Source organism: Macrobrachium nipponense, chromosome 2, assembly GCF_015104395.2.
Source record: "Macrobrachium nipponense isolate FS-2020 chromosome 2, ASM1510439v2, whole genome shotgun sequence".
In the NCBI taxonomy this organism is placed as follows: domain Eukaryota; kingdom Metazoa; phylum Arthropoda; class Malacostraca; order Decapoda; family Palaemonidae; genus Macrobrachium; species Macrobrachium nipponense.
The window spans coordinates 125,220,661-125,237,224 of record NC_087201.1 but is presented as its reverse complement, the minus strand read 5'-3'; the positions used below and the strand labels follow the sequence as shown (position 1 = coordinate 125,237,224).

The 16,564-nt window shown below is 34.9% G+C and overlaps 1 protein-coding gene across 5 annotated transcripts in view; it reads right to left on the bottom strand.

The window, feature by feature from the left end:
* LOC135220969 (uncharacterized) overlaps positions 1–16,564 on the bottom strand; it is a 1,037,101-nt gene that overhangs the window by 268,305 nt on the left and 752,232 nt on the right. The gene's annotated exons all lie outside the window — the stretch shown is intronic.

Sequence of the window (16,564 nt, the reverse complement as noted above, 5' to 3'; positions counted from 1 at the left end):
AATAAAGCGGATCGACACACCTCAACTTTTTGTTAACCTTCGACACGAAATGGAAAAGAAGGAAGGCTGCATGGGCGGTAGTGCGTTTTGGCATCCAAGCACAACAGCGAGGACACTGATCGAAATCAACTTTATTCACAGAGTGGAAAGTGTGTCACAGGGCTTTGGAAATGAGAGCAACACCCTAGTTTACAAAGTCATTCTGGCATGAGTGAATGTACGTACGTGACGAGACTTGCCTCGGAAACTAGTATCGTACTTTTTAATTTCAGCAATGACAGGAATGAAAACAGGCTGAAGCCCAATCCAACAAGCAGCTCTCTCTCTCTCTCTCAATTTTTTAGCAGTTGGTGGAGGTTCTCCAAATTTGTATCTACACATTTGTATGGTTATATAATTTGTGAATCTTTTCACGTTTTTTACCTAAGATTATGATGCCACTAAACAAAGCTGCAACATTTAACAGATGGTTCAATGTTCTAAAACATTTTATTATTACGTTTCTATATGTAAATATCATCGATCTGGGACAAAGCATCAGTCATCGTAAGCGATCTCCTAGACTGGATGTCCCTTATCATCCTTCATCTTTTGTTCATCTCCTGATCACAAACTTGTGATTAGGAAATCTTGTTTTTATCTCCTGATCACAATCTACTTTAGTGCCTTCACCAATTTCCTTCATTATCTGCCTCTGTATATCATCAAGCCCAAACTAAACGTGATGACCAGCGTAATCTTAAACGTGATTTTCTCTGGCGCTATAATCCATCAAGTTCTTGTAGATTGGCTGGCCTGGGACACAACCATGCACACAAATATACGTATATACAGTATATATACGTATATACAGTATATATACGTATATATATATTTTATATGTGTACATACACTTGTAAAAAGTCCCACAATTAACTTTAAAATAAGAACTCCTCTGAGAACTCCTAATAAATACTTTAAATGACGTCTTTTAGAGATCAAGTTAAGTCATCAGTGATGACTAACATGATTTTTTAGTCTCAAAAAAGTTAGCTTGTAAAGTGATGACTTATCTCTTAACAAGGTAACTTATTGACACATTTTCTGAGACTGACTCGGCTATATGTCACTTGGGCCTTCTTATCATTAATTATATCAATAAGAGAAAATAAAAATAATGTTAACAACATATAAGTAAGAAATGTAAATATCAAATTTACAGTAAGATCCAGTAAACAGGCATGCAGTAACATAGCCCACTTGAAAAAGGTACACTAATATTGGTGGAATCCTAAGAACTAATGCAATATTGACATCTCATGATAGGGTATGTCCTACAAAGTTCGAACACCTGAAAAACAACCATATCCATCTATGAATATAGGTACTAAGAGTGATATTTTAACACTAAGTTTATACTGGTTGTATGTAAACAGTTTATGGCAGATTACGCTTGATGTATACCCTTTAGACAAATATACCACTTTTCCGAATCGAGCTTTTGGAGAGAGAGAGAGAGAGAGAGAGAGAGAGAGAGAGAGAGAGAGCAGATCTTTCTACATCTAACGATATGAGAGGTCAGCGTTTCCGAAATCTTCACAGCGATGGCCCCGTGAGCACTGGGTATTTCATAACTGGTTCCTTGAGGATAATTTCTTCGACATCACCTTAAAAGGTAACAAGGAGAGGTGAGTGAAGGAGGAGCAAGAGCCAGGAGAAGAACGAGAGGGCCAGCGGAATCTGGAATGCCTGACAAAGCTATCTCTTCCTGAAGACCCCTCATCCTTCCTCTCTCCAAACTTCTCTCTTCTCCAACTCCTATTTTCTTCCCTCCTGTCTACGCCGTTCTGAATAGGATGGAGCAGCAGCAGCAGAAGCAGAAGCAGAGACCGCCTTAAAAGCGAAGTAAAGCAGGAGAGTTAATGTCAGACAAGGACTCCAGATAACCACTGCCGCCTTTCTAAAGTCGCCTTAGAATGAAGATAAGGGGTCTTGAGCCTCATGGGCGCACCTCCAGCACTGAGAGCCAAGAATGTAAACAATGCAAACTGAGAAAAAATCACGAACTGCTTTCAGCGATACGTAAACTACCTAGGACATAAAGGCCTCGCAGTTAGACACCGGGATGGCTTTCAGCCTTGGTTTACTTATCAAATTATTCGTGCATGTATATGTATGTATGTGTGTGTATATATATATATATATATATATAGTAATTGTTACATATAAAAATATGGAATGTAGTCCTATATATAAAAGTCTAAAACTAAAGAGGTCAACCAGATTGCTTGCAGGAATGTGATCAGACTAGAGACGCTAAAGATGACGTATACAATAAGTATGTAGGCTAAGATAACATGCCGTCACCTGTAGTCATTCAATTGTTTGTTTATAAACATTAGTCCAAGCTCCCTGCTTGAGACAACTACCCCGACCTATTATTCAAACGGCCTACGTGATCTGTAGCGTGTCTCATTCGATTGTGTTCGTATGAAACTAGTCATCTGATAGTATGTTCATATGTTCGAACTACTGTCTGTTCCTTCATAACTTGTAACAGAGATGGTAGACAGCAGAACAGAGTTAGCTAATGGCATTAGAAGACCTGCTACCTCTTTACCTAAGCTTTATCATGTAGAGGAATAGGATTTAGCCATCATCATTGGCAGAAGCGATCAAGCTATCGTCATAGAAGACTTGTACGATCATACCTGATCTTCATCATGTAAAACTTCAGAAGAATATACTATTTTATACCTTGTGTTTTCTCAAGAACCTCACCGAACCATGAGTTTAACGCATCGTCGTAAAGATAATACCGACTTCGTAAGTGATCTACAAAACCCCAGACACTCCATTGAAGATGGAAGTGCAATACCAACCGACTTAGCGTATAGATTATAGCTAGTCTAACATTACCTCATAGGGCGCCTTATCATACAAGGCAGAGCCCTAATATTGGTGGCCAGCGGACCAGAAGAACTCTACAACGTCCTACGAAGAAAAACCAGAATAATAAATCATGCATCATAAGAAGTCAACGACGACGGAAGCAGCAGATTCGTCAAGCAAACCTAGTATCATCGTTAGTGAGCGACTTCAGAAAACAACAAGATTCGTCAAGCAACTTAGTATCATCGTTTAGTGAATAACTTCAAGAAACAAAACCGACGTGTCCTTTTCCTACGGCAACGGAAGCTTCGTCTCTCATTAGAATCATTCAAGAAAACATCGTTAGTGAGCGTTTCCGGAACTTCAAGAAACAAACCGAACGCGTCTGCAGCATCGGATTTTCAAGGGCTCGAATCATCGAAACAACGCGCACGGGGGAAACTGAAGCCAAACCAGGTCGTCCGCTAAATAGAGAAGGAGGACCAAGGCCGTGTGTCGTTATCGGAACACCGTGACTTCCCACAAAAGCAAGCTAAGTACAATTTTTTATTCATTTGGAGTAACTTTGAGTGTTTCCTTTACAGGTCGAATTTCGTTATTCCTGTGGCTGAAGTTACGAGACATTCTTATCTTACTTTTTTACAGAAATTATCTACATCATTGAGATTTCGCTACTGCGAGTTTTTTATCTTGAGTGTCTGTTTCCAGAAGTTCTACTAAAATATTCATAATCATATACTATGTTAATTTTATCATTTTTGGGGTGATTATTTTAATCCCTTACGTAACAAATCATATTAAACAGTGAATATGCGTTTACGCAGTGGACGTCTGTATTTATACAGATGCATGGATAGGGTCGTTAAGCACCGTAGTGATTAGAAAACACACAAAAACAAGTGGAACACCCGTTACAAATCTATATAAATTAGAGGTAACACTATTTCGGGTCATGACAATAAATGCTCCTTTGCAAAGTCCCGATCGCAGTTTTAGCCTTGAGTTTTTGAGTTATATAAAATATCGAACCTCAATGACTCAACTTAACTTTAAAATATGGCTGGATTGCAAGGAATAACATGTCTGTAAAAAAACTTTCATCAGGCTAAACGCGCTGACCAGATCCCTCACTATTTCAAATTTTAGCAAAGAATGAAGTACAAACAGTTAAAATTGAATACAGTAGAGATAACTTGTCTTATTAGTAATCGCTCAGTCCTAATAGTTCATCATTCATTGCTTTATACGTAACCAGCAACATAATGCTAAAAAACACACAATACGTTGCCGATGGTAATAAGAGAAGGATCCTAATTATTACAAAAAGAAATAGAAACAGTAGCCCGTTCAGAATCAAACAAGCAAACTCGGTGACTGTGTCACCTAGTCAAGCGGTCAAGGTCAGTCGAAAAACTGCCGAAGTGTTCAAAGCAAAGCAATTCCACACAATAAGCGACTCTAGCAGAGTGGGGAAAAGCGATGTTGGTTCATACATACCGATATCTTTTTGAAACTAAAAAGGATTTTCCTATGCATCACACGACAGTATCAAGTAAATCAGAGCAGTTCTAGTAATTTAATACATAAGTTTATAATAAATATGGTGATTAAGCCCGACTGTACGCGCCGTAAAAATTCAGAATATCTTATTTATTCCTTTAGTACAATATTACCATATTTACGGACTCACCGTCTGTTGTTCGAACTTCCCTAATGAGAAGTCCGGATAAGCGAGCGCTTACAGATACCTCTATAGTTATAAAAAACATTGATCTGTATCTAGCGTAATTGTAAGATTCATCTAGGGGTATACAAAATATTATCTTACATCCTGCAAAATAAGGCGTGTTTATCAAATGAAAATCCTATAAACCTTCAAACATATTAAAATCAGTTTGAACAAAAAGAGACAGTTAAATAATAACTTATATAGAGGAACTATACATTTGTCTCATAAATCGTAACATTGTTCAAATGACCCAACAGAATTCTCCCACAACCGCAGTCGTACTTTGCACGCAAAAATCTCGAGAAGCATGCACACCCTCGAATGTCTTAGTGCGTGTAAAAAGACTTTGCTGGGAAATGAAATTTTTAATCCTTCCCGACACTCTGAAATATAACGATTTCCGCGAACAAAGCCCTAAAAGTATACATATCGTGGATACTGGAAGTTATAAATATCGCATTTTTTATTGTTGCTAGTTTTTAATCACGCCCAACCAGTCGTGGATGAATCTCTCTGATAATCTATCTAAAGTAATATCCGTAAAGTCATTCAAGCAGAGGTGATTCAGCAGAATTTTTTTTATCTTCTACCTGAATACCAGGAAGTTTCTCCACTAGCGAGTGATCTCTGGGAGAAAAACGGATGTCATTGAAAACAAAATACGGTCTAAGGACAAACATAAAGCTATATCGTACCTTCGTGTAGAACCCCAATGAAATTTCAAAATAGAGATAAATGACGAAGTTGAAATATGTTAGTAATAGGAGTCATTAGGAAATCAAATAAGCCCATATAATTTTCCCTCAACGTCATGCCATAAAAGATCGGACTTGGCGTATCTGCGTAGATTCTGTCGCTTAAACAAGGAAACGACTTCCGATAGTTTTCCCAGTGCGATGTACCGACGACATCTTATCTCTGTTAGGTTAGAATAAATTTTTTTCACCAACTTGGACTTACTTAAAGGCTTTTACCTGATACCATTACCTAAGTGATTGTACCTCATACACCGTTTTTTTTTCGCACACTCAGGGGACATTATCAATTTTTACGTATGCCTCCGGCTTACGTTGCACCCCATCCCCAATTACAATATAGTGTTTGGAGATTTTTTAGGGGATACCCTACATGCCTATATGGATGATCTTGTAATCTTTTCTAATACTTAGAAGTACATTCACATAAAGTAGAGCTAGTGCTACAGAGACAAAGACAAATAATCTCAGAGTAAAATATCTAAATGTGAGTTTTTAAAAACCGAACATGTTTATCTAGGTTTTATGTGTCTGGTCAAGGTCTTAAAAGTAGTCCATGGTAAGGTGTCGGCTATTCATAACTTTCCGGTACTTATTAACGTAAAAGGGGGATACAGCACTTTTGCGCTGTAGTGGGTATTACAATCGTATGTAATTTGTACGTAAACCTTCTTATCATGACAGCTCCTTTAACAGATCTTACGAAGAAGAGCGTAGATTTATTATGGTCTGAAAAGCATCAACAGGCGTTCGATATCTTAAAAGCGGAATAATGCAGCTTACCTAACTTAAAATCCCTGATTTAAATAAGGATTTTTTTTTTATTGCAACAGACGCCTCAGACCAAGGGGTAAGAGGGGTATTACTTCAGTCATATGATAAACAGTTCTTCCCTATAGCTTTTTATTCACGTAAACTAAAGCCCTCTGAAAGTAAATATGCAGTAATAGGCAAGGAAGGGCTAGGTATCTTTAACACTAGTACATTTTAAGTTCATAATCTATGGCTATCCTGATAAAGTTCCTTACTGAACATGAGTCCTTTACCGAGTTTTTCAAAGGCTTTAATCACAGTCCAAAAGGAACTCGGTGACAAATGATCATTCAGGTCTTTGGAGCCAAGTTAAGATATCTACCTGGGAAAGCAATTATCATAGCTGACGCATTATCCCGCAATCCCGCACCATAACAGCAAAGAACCATTAATTGGACTAAAAGATATAGAAAACATCCGTACCTATTGTTAAAACCGTATCTAAACAAGAAAATTCCTTAACCCAAGAGATCGCGAGCATTGAATATCTGGGTCGGAGCGCAGAACTGTTACAAACTGAACAAAGCAAGCGTCAACAGACATAACCCAAACAATAAAACACTTCGAAACGGAAACAGAGTCAGCAGCAATAAACACCAAAACAAAAATAAAACACTTCGAAACGGAAACAGGGTCAGCGGCTAAGCATAAACAATACACACTTCGAGCAGAAACCCTAAAGCAAAAGTATATTTAAAGTATGTGTATCAGAATAATGTAATCAATGTAATATTATATGTAGGTCTGTGACGAGGTAAACCCGAAGAACACAGCAGATGACTAACGACCAGGTATTAGTAAATAATCTCTTTCATACCAATCGTCATAAACTGGTTGCATTCCGTCATCCAGGGTTCCCTACTATGTCACGAAAGCCAAATCACTATTTTACTGGCCTACAATGCTTACAGATATAAAAAGCACATAACTGATTGTAACACGTGTCATGAAGACAAGGGACACACTAAGACACCTGTCAGTTTAGGAGCCTATCCTGTGCCAAATCAATCCTTGAAAGAATATACGTAGAATTATTAACAGAATTACGAGTCTGACAGAGGGAATAAACACTTCTTAGTGTTAATAGTTCCTTGACACGTTATATAGAATTAATAGCACTAAAAACAAACACCGCAAATTGAGTGCGTTAGGAATATTTATGAGTGCTAAATCAGTAAATATGGAATTCAAACACATAATAATCTGTGACTCGGGTGGTGTAAATCAATAATAATCTCCTTAACACGTTGTGTGAATTCCTTTCCATTAAGAAAACCAATATATATTTTATCACCCAGAGTCAATCGGTTTTGGTAGAATAACGGATAATTAAATAGGAAGTGTCAATGTCTTACGAGTTACAACTCGTGATGTTGGATCCGAACTGGATTATAGCGGTTCTCGCGGTTTTAAATACGTTTATCATTTATATCTTGTATCTATAGAATTGATGCCGCAAGTAGCCTTATACGGTACGCCGCTAGAACACCTTTCATATTCAGCCAACCATTAATTTACAATATATATAAAAAAAATATATAAAATAAATAAATATAAAAAAAAATAAGATAAATATGGATACAAGTGGAGTCAATATAATACACTCCGTAAGAAGTCGGAAGGGTTACAAATTATAATAAAAAGGAATCACGATAAAATCAATAAGCAAAAACGTAACCATAGGTTAATTAAATATCTAAATATATATGCGTAAAGATTTGAACTCTAACTTAACGCTTTAGTAATGACAAATAAGCTAAAAGTTCAAACACATATCCAAAAACCTACTGACATATTGTCTGTCCCGGTGATTTATATTCGTAGTCAATGAAAAAAAAAAAAATTAAATAATAAATAAATAAATAAACTAATAATAAATAAATAAATAAAATAAAATAAAAGAGATTTTAAAGTCAGGAAGTCTAGAAGTGAAAAGTTATCTATGGAATAATCCTATATGAATCTTATACAGGGCTAATATATAATAGAATTTGTATGGAAACCTTTTTCATATAGTTTGAATAAGGAATATTTAATTTTAACATAATGCCAACATGAAACTAATATATTGTTCAATTTTGGTACTGTTGTTTTTTTTTTTTTTTTCAGACATTCTTCTCATGCGGGTGGAGAATTAAAACACTAAAATATCATTTGAAAATACTAAAGTCGTATCTCTTACAGCAAGTAACGTAACTCTTAGCTGGCTGAGAGCAATCTCCTGCCAAGTGACGACGTCATCATTGCCGTATCAGCATTTGTTCCTTTTAACCTCAATAATCTGCTTACACAGGCTTCATCTGTGTGTCGTCTCTGCTTGCAAAAGCAGATTGACTGGAGAAAGGAATGCTTAGCCCGAACTTCTCATGGGCAAGGCAGACGTTAGGTACAAAATGTCTATCCCGTATGCGCAATGCAACTTAGCTAAGGAGTTGCAATCATTTTTAAAATTAATAACAAAATAAGCAAATAGAATTTCTATAACAACAAAATGAATTAATTTTTCTGAACCTCATAGACATTTAGGAAAGTATCAAGATACATATGTGAAATATTTACTTGCAACATTAGCCTATTACAATTCAAGTAAAACATTCATGGGAAAATGTCACATTTTCTTGAAAAACCCAAAGTTATTTAGAAATTAGTTACATAGTGGGTTTTTTTCGTTGCATCTCCTACCTATTAATAAAGTTTTTAAAAAAAATTAACCTCAGAGGATGCGCGCGAGAAAATTGAATATGAAACTTTTGTTAGGGCACATAGAATCATGATTAATATTCTCTTTGACTCTTATGCTGCCTGGCAATCTTACAAATAGCTCCATTTTCCACTTCTTTGTCTAGTAACTTACTACCAGTAATATCGAATTTTCTTTGAGATTCGTATTGATATCTATTTATTTTTTTATAATTATGGATATTTTTACGAGTCATCATAGACCTGGATAGGTTCACTCATTGTTAATGCCATGGATAAAAAGTTTGTACAGCGGACTCTTCTGAATTCCAAAATATCAGCGATTCATGTGGGTTAAGTCTGGTCTAAATGGCTCTCTCCCCTCCCCTGTATTTGGATGTCGTCTGAATTTACTTTGCCCTTGTGACAAGTATAATTTCACTTGCAGGCTGATTAATGGAACCTGGTTACAGTATCCTGCAGTACGAGAGTTTCACATCGCAACTTCAAAAAATCGTTCGTCGCAGCGGACGACTACAGTCAAGTAACAACGCCTACAATGTGAAGGAATTTCATGGACTTCTTCGACCGACACCGTATCTCGTCGTTAATCTCGTTTTAATGCGGAACCCTCCAGCGGCTGTCGGAATTCGACTACAAAAGGGACATACTTCCGACAATTACGACCCGAAGGATATTCAACTCTACTTTGCTGGCGAAGGACTCGTGCTGGGATGATCTATTCATCGCGAACGTAATCGTGTAGCTTAGGATGCAGAGAATAAGTGTGAGCGCAAAATGGAACGTTGGACCCGCCCAGGCAAATTTTCCCCTTGTTTTAACCATTGAAAAAAGGCCGTTTCATTTGGCTAAAGGTGGTTGTCTGGAACTGTGTAATGGACGAAAAGTTGTTCGAACGCTAGTTAAAACGTGAAGTAGTATAACCTCGGTCATGTATCCTATATATATAAAGTATCATATATCCTATATATAAATTGATCATAATAACAGAGTCGAAATATATCTTTGCGTGTACGCATAGGAATCTCTTATATAAATGATCATAAATAACAGAATCTAAATATATCTTTGCGTGTACGCAATAGGAATCTCTTATATAAATGATCATAAATAACAGAATCTAAATATATCTTTGCGTGTACGCAATAGGAATCTATTTAAGTGCACATATTAATTCATAATTATATGAATCCATATACATATGTATAAACAAATCAGGTAGCCTATAATCAATCTGTTACCCTTTTTCTTACCAATATCTGCAGTTATACATGAGTTAGTATATTGATTAATGAATCAGATATATAACATTTAGCATAAAAATCAACGAATCAATCAGCATAAAACATTAATAATTTTATCAATTCATATATGAACCTTTTTATCATTAAAATATGATTTTTATCATTTAATCTTCATTCTATGGCCTTATCAGGAGTACATTAGTATTTTCTGTAGCATAAGTATCTTAAAGAGATGAAGTGAAAAACTGTATCATTATATATATCATGTGATCACTATTATTTACCAATATCATTGTTTTATATTTTATTACTTGAATCAATTCATGTACACAATGAATTTTTATTTACTTATATATATATATATTCACATAGTGTCTGTATCACACTCCTATAAGTCAGATGCAAGTCAAGTTTGAGTAATATTCAGTAGCTGGTTTTGGTAGCTGACCGAGCTAATGTAAGTGTTTACATAATAAAAATATGGAATGTTAGTCCATATATATAAAAGTCTAAAACTAAAGAGGTCAACCAGATTGCTTGCAGGAATGTGATCAGACTAGAGACGCTAAAGATGACGTATACAATAAGTATGTAGGCTAAGATAACATGCCGCAACCTGTAGTCATTCAATTGTTTATAAACATTAGTCCAAGCTCCCTGCTTGAGACAACTACCCCGACCATTATTCAAACGGCCTACGTGATCTGTAGCGTCTCATTCGATTGTGTGTTCGTATGAAACTATGTCATCTGATAGTATGTTCATATGTTCGAACTACTGTCTGTTCCTTCATAACTTGTAACAGAGATGGTAGACAGGCAGAACAGAGTTAGCTATCGTCATTAGAAGACCTGTACCTCTTTACCTAAGCTTTATCATGTAGAGGAATAGGATTAGCCATCATCATTGGCAGAACAGCGATCAAGCTATCGTCATAGAAGACTTGTACGATCATACCTGATCTTCATCATGTAAAACTTCAGAAGAATATACTATTTTTATACCTTGTGTTTTCTACAAGAACCTCACCGAACCATGAGTTTAACGCATCGTCGTAAAGATAATACCGACTTCGTAAGTTGATCTACAAAACCCCAGACACTCCATTGAAGATGGAAGTGCAATACCAACCGACTTAGCGTATAAGATTATAGGTACTTCTAAACATTACCATCAGAGGGCGCCTTATCATAACAAGGCGAGAGCCCTAATATATATATATATATATATATATATATATATATATAGATATATATATATATATATATATATATACACACATACATACATATATACATACATATATATATATATATATATATATATATACACATATATATTTATATATAAATATCCGAGCTACAAATGTCATTTAATATCTATTTCGCTCTACCGAAGGGGAATTTTTATTGACTAAAACGAAAAAATTCCCCTTCGGCTTACATATATGAAAATATATTAATTCCGAGGTAGAGCGAATTAGATATTAAAGGACATTTGTAGCTAGAAAATTTATATGAATCACGGTGATGTGATAATTATTCATATATATATATATATATATATATATATATATATATATATATATATATATATACATACACACACACACATATACATATACATACATAATTACACGTGACATTTTTTTATATTCACAAGCAACATTCGTAGCTTGATATTTGTGATATTCATATATCAAAGATTTAAAACGTATTTTCAAAAATCTCTCCTTCTCCATCAAAAGTATTCATCATACACCAGTCAAAGGGAAAGGGAAAAACACACTCAAGAAAATGCTTTCGTCTCCGTCAGATGAAAAAGTATGAGAACATCATGGAAAACACTTTCTTCAGTCCTCCCTGAAAAAGGTAGTACTTATATTCATGCAGTACGCAAAAGAGGTAAAAAAGCTTAAGTTGTTCAAAGTGCAGCAACCTCCTTACCTCGTCATCATAATTGCTGTCTTTAGCACTCATTCAGCATAGGCACAGTCCTGACTCCTGATTCAACAATTCCGTGACATTTACACGACTTTCTTGATACGTAGGTGAGATCGGGGGTAGATGGCTACAGGGGTAAGTTGGCACACTCAAAATAACTTTAAAGTTTACCAAGAGATGACTCTAATACATATATGTACTGTGTAATTGCCACGTGGTTCTCAATTACCAGTAAAATTCTATAGAGATAGAGCGTAAGAGGTCGAATTTATGAGAAAAATTTTGATTTTGATGGTAGTAAGTAAATATTTTTATCTTTCTGTTATTTGCTATAACATCTATACATTCATAAAGATTATTTTTCAATTATAGCACAGTTTTCCTTATGGTTTAAAGATTTTATACCATTAAAATTAATAATTCAAGGCTTCTTGGTGTGGACTGGTAAGTGTTTTTGTACCAAATGGTAGGGATGGGGCAAGTAGGCACACGTTATTTGATAACATTAGCAAGCCTATTTATTTATATAATTTACGTTTTGTTTCTGTATTTTTGGAAGGATAATGAGATTAGTGTCTTATCATTTCCTCCACATTACTCTCACAAGTTGCAGCCCCTGGATTTTAGTGTTTATAGACCTCTAAAGAAATGTGTTAACAGGGCATGTGATTCGTGGATGACTGGTAATCCAGGATCAAATATGCCCATTTGTGACATTCCTGGTAAAGTTTCCTCGGCTTTACCTCTAGCTGTCACTTATTCTGATGTTTCTAATAGGTTTGGGATTGATGGAAGCTCAACTCTGAATTACAGACTATTTCAACATTTTGATTTTACGGGTTTCAGGAATTGAAACAGTTAACCGAATTTTTTTCCCTGCAATTGAATGAAGACCAATACCTTGCAAACCAATGAATATTAGATCTTTATTTAAACACAAGGAGAAACTCGATCCACTGATAACCTCAGGAGTCGTATATCTATTTAATTGCCCTAGACGTAATCTATGGAAGTACGTCGGCTACACACGGAGGTTACTCAAAGTGAGATTGGATTCTCATCGAGGCGTTAGTTCAGAACAGTTGTCAAATGAACTAATCCTGAGTTTTCATGTATACGTGGACATACAAAGAATGTAAACATGACATGAATTACAAAGATTTTAAAATTATAGGCCAAACCCCTAACGAACAGCATTTAACTATTTTAGAATCACTCTTCATTAAACAACTCGTTCCGCAGTTGAACACCCAGTCTTCCTCAACACCTCCGTATCTCTCGTGAGTTCAAGTCGAAGCTGACCTGGCCCGAGATGTCACTCGGTCTGTTCTTTCAGCAACTTATGGTTATGACGCCTCCCTACTTTTGTACTTGATTTTTATATTTGTGTAACTTTTTAAACTTTTCATTTGTATTCCAAGTTTGTGATCTTAACTTCTTTTTATCTTTCTTTAGTTTAAAAATAGGACTTTTATGTCTTGAAACGTCGCGACTACAATAAAAGTACATATAATAGGAATAAAAGATTACCCTTCATCTCGCGCCGCCGACAGACGTCTACTGGTTGAATGAAACCCCCTTCAATTTTCACTATATATATATATATATATATATATATATATATATATATATATATATATATATATATATATATATATATATATATATAAATAAAGGTTTTTTTGCCACGAAGGAAAAAAATGAAAAAACGAGTTGGCCGAGTACTTTCGGTCCTATTCGGACCCTTTACTGAGTATGCCTCAGTAAAGGGTCCGAATAGACCGAAAGTACTCGGCCAACTCGTTTTTTCATTTTTTCCTTCGTGGCAAAAAAACAAAAACCTTTATTTATACATAGCATCACGTTTTATATACTTCGTGATCAAGTTATTCATATATATATATATATATATATATATATATATATATATATATTATATGTGTGAAAGTTAATTCTTTTCGTTCCATAAAACTGTGTTCGAGACTTTTGGAGAGAAATATATCCATGATTAAATGGTTCATGTTTTCCGTTCTATTTAAGTGTGTGTGTTTTGCAAAACAATAGACTACATAAATGTATCAGCTTTTTATGAATATGCATATATATATATTAATTATATATATAAAATATATAAAATTATATATTATATCTAATATTATATAATAATAATAAAAACATAAATTAATATATATATAAATTATAATATATATATATAATATTATATAAAACATATATTAAGTTATTATATATTATGTGCTCTATATATACAATGCTATGTATATACAATTTAAGTAACTTGCTTAACATTAAAATGTTGTTGACAAAGAACTGAAATTCTGCATCATAAAAACAGGAGAAAAAAAAAAAGGTTTTGAGCCGAAGCTGCCAACGTCGAAGGATGCACAAACGCCATACTAACCGGAAATTATTTGGCGAGACGTCAAGAAAGGATAAAAAACCAATTACGAAATAGGAATTTTTTACAGCACGCATTATGCAGTCTTTGCATAAACAAATGATCAACAGCAGAGATAATGATACTACGACAACTATGAGAGAGAGAGAGAGAGAGAGAGAGAGAGAGAGAGAGAGAGAGAGAGAGAGAGAGAGAGAGAGAGACTTAACCATTTTCAGGTAGTACTTATTCCTGAATTATAAAATAGCTCGATTTTACGATGTCAAGTTACTTGAAAATAAGGAAACCGAACTTTTCCTTATTGCTAGGAGTCTTACTGTAGATCTTGACGTTAATTACTACACATTAATGGAAGCACCACGGGACGTGGTTTAACGACCATAGAGAATATCAAGCCCTCCGCCCTGATGTTTTAAAGAGATATGCTACTTAACATCTACCACTGATGCCATCCCAATCCGACACCTTTTCTTTCTCATCACATTCTCCTTCACTCCTCTTCCTCGTCATTATTATAACCATCTTAATTACTTATGCTTCCCTTCACATCCTCTCCAGCTTGAAAGAAGAGATTGCAGAAGGTAATTGTATTCGCTTCCTATTTATGGAGGGTCTCCGGCAGCAAGCCATAAGAAACTAGGTCATTCCCGCCTTACTTGGGGAAGTTCTTCTTTCAGACAGAGTACGTGAACGTAGGATAATTATACCACTAGGAAATGACATTATTATCATTAGCTTTACGATTTGCCTTACCTGCTCTCAAGTTTATCATTATTCATATTACTATCATTCTACTCCGTGATTTTCAGTCTCTTAAACTTCATTTGCTGTTTATTTTCATTTCCTTTCCACTTGTTCATACATTTCTTTCTGTATTTCACTTTTCAGCGTTACCCCAGCTTCGGTATTATCTTTTAATATCCATTGTCGCTTCAGCTTCTATCCGCAGCTGATATATTCTGGTTTTAGATTTTTTTTTCTGAAGGTTTACGTGTACTCTAGAGTTCATGTCCTTTTATTGGACCGCATTTACGAAATTATATTTTTATTAATTGCATAACGTCATAGTTAATAAATTTCTATCCATGTAACTATCTGTCTATCTATCTCGGAATTGAATTTTTTTCTTTAAACTCCCTTTTCATATTCTTTTTAATTTTTATATTCACCATTACATACTGAATTGGAATGAACCCAGACAAATAGCTTAAAAGTGAGACAACTAATTACAAATTCTGAGTAACGTGACGAACAAGTAAAATTGGACGACAAAGCTTAATTTACCAGAAGATAGATATCAATTTAACAGCTTTCACTTGACTGTATGTGTAAATAATGCATATGAAAAATGTTCCACCAGCCTTTCTGGAGATCTTATTGAGCCCTCGGCAAAATCCAACATGGTCACCATGTCATGTGACCTATACCACCATCATTTCATTATAAATTTCAGATACAGAGGTATTAAAGATTTAAATTTCAAGTTTACATCTAAAGTTTTCCCCTATATTTGCCCTACAATCGATCAGTATGATACTGGTAATACATTAATAGGTTTCCTAGGAACTCTAGCAATAATAATAATAGTGAAGAAATCCACAATGTCAGTGTAATATATATACATATATATATATATATATATATATATATATATATATATATATATATATAAAGAATATATACAAAACCAGATCTTTCCACACTGACATCATTTGGATTTCTTCATCATTTTTGTGACATGTGATCAGAGATTTTTTTTATAAATAATAATAATAATAATAATAATAATAATAATAATAATGACTGGCACAACAAACCAATGCACGGACAATACATGAGACAGACTAAAGAACTAGCCAGCGATGACACATGGCAATGGCTACAGAGGGGAGAGCTAAAGAAGGAAACTGAAGGATTGGTAACAGCGGCACAAGATCAGGCCCTACGAACCAGATATATTCAGAGAACGATAGACGGAAATAACATCTCTCCCATATGTAGGAAGAGCAATACGAAAAATGAAACCATAAACCACATAGCAAGCGAATGCCCGGCACTTGCACAGAACCAGTACAAACAGAGGCATGATTTAG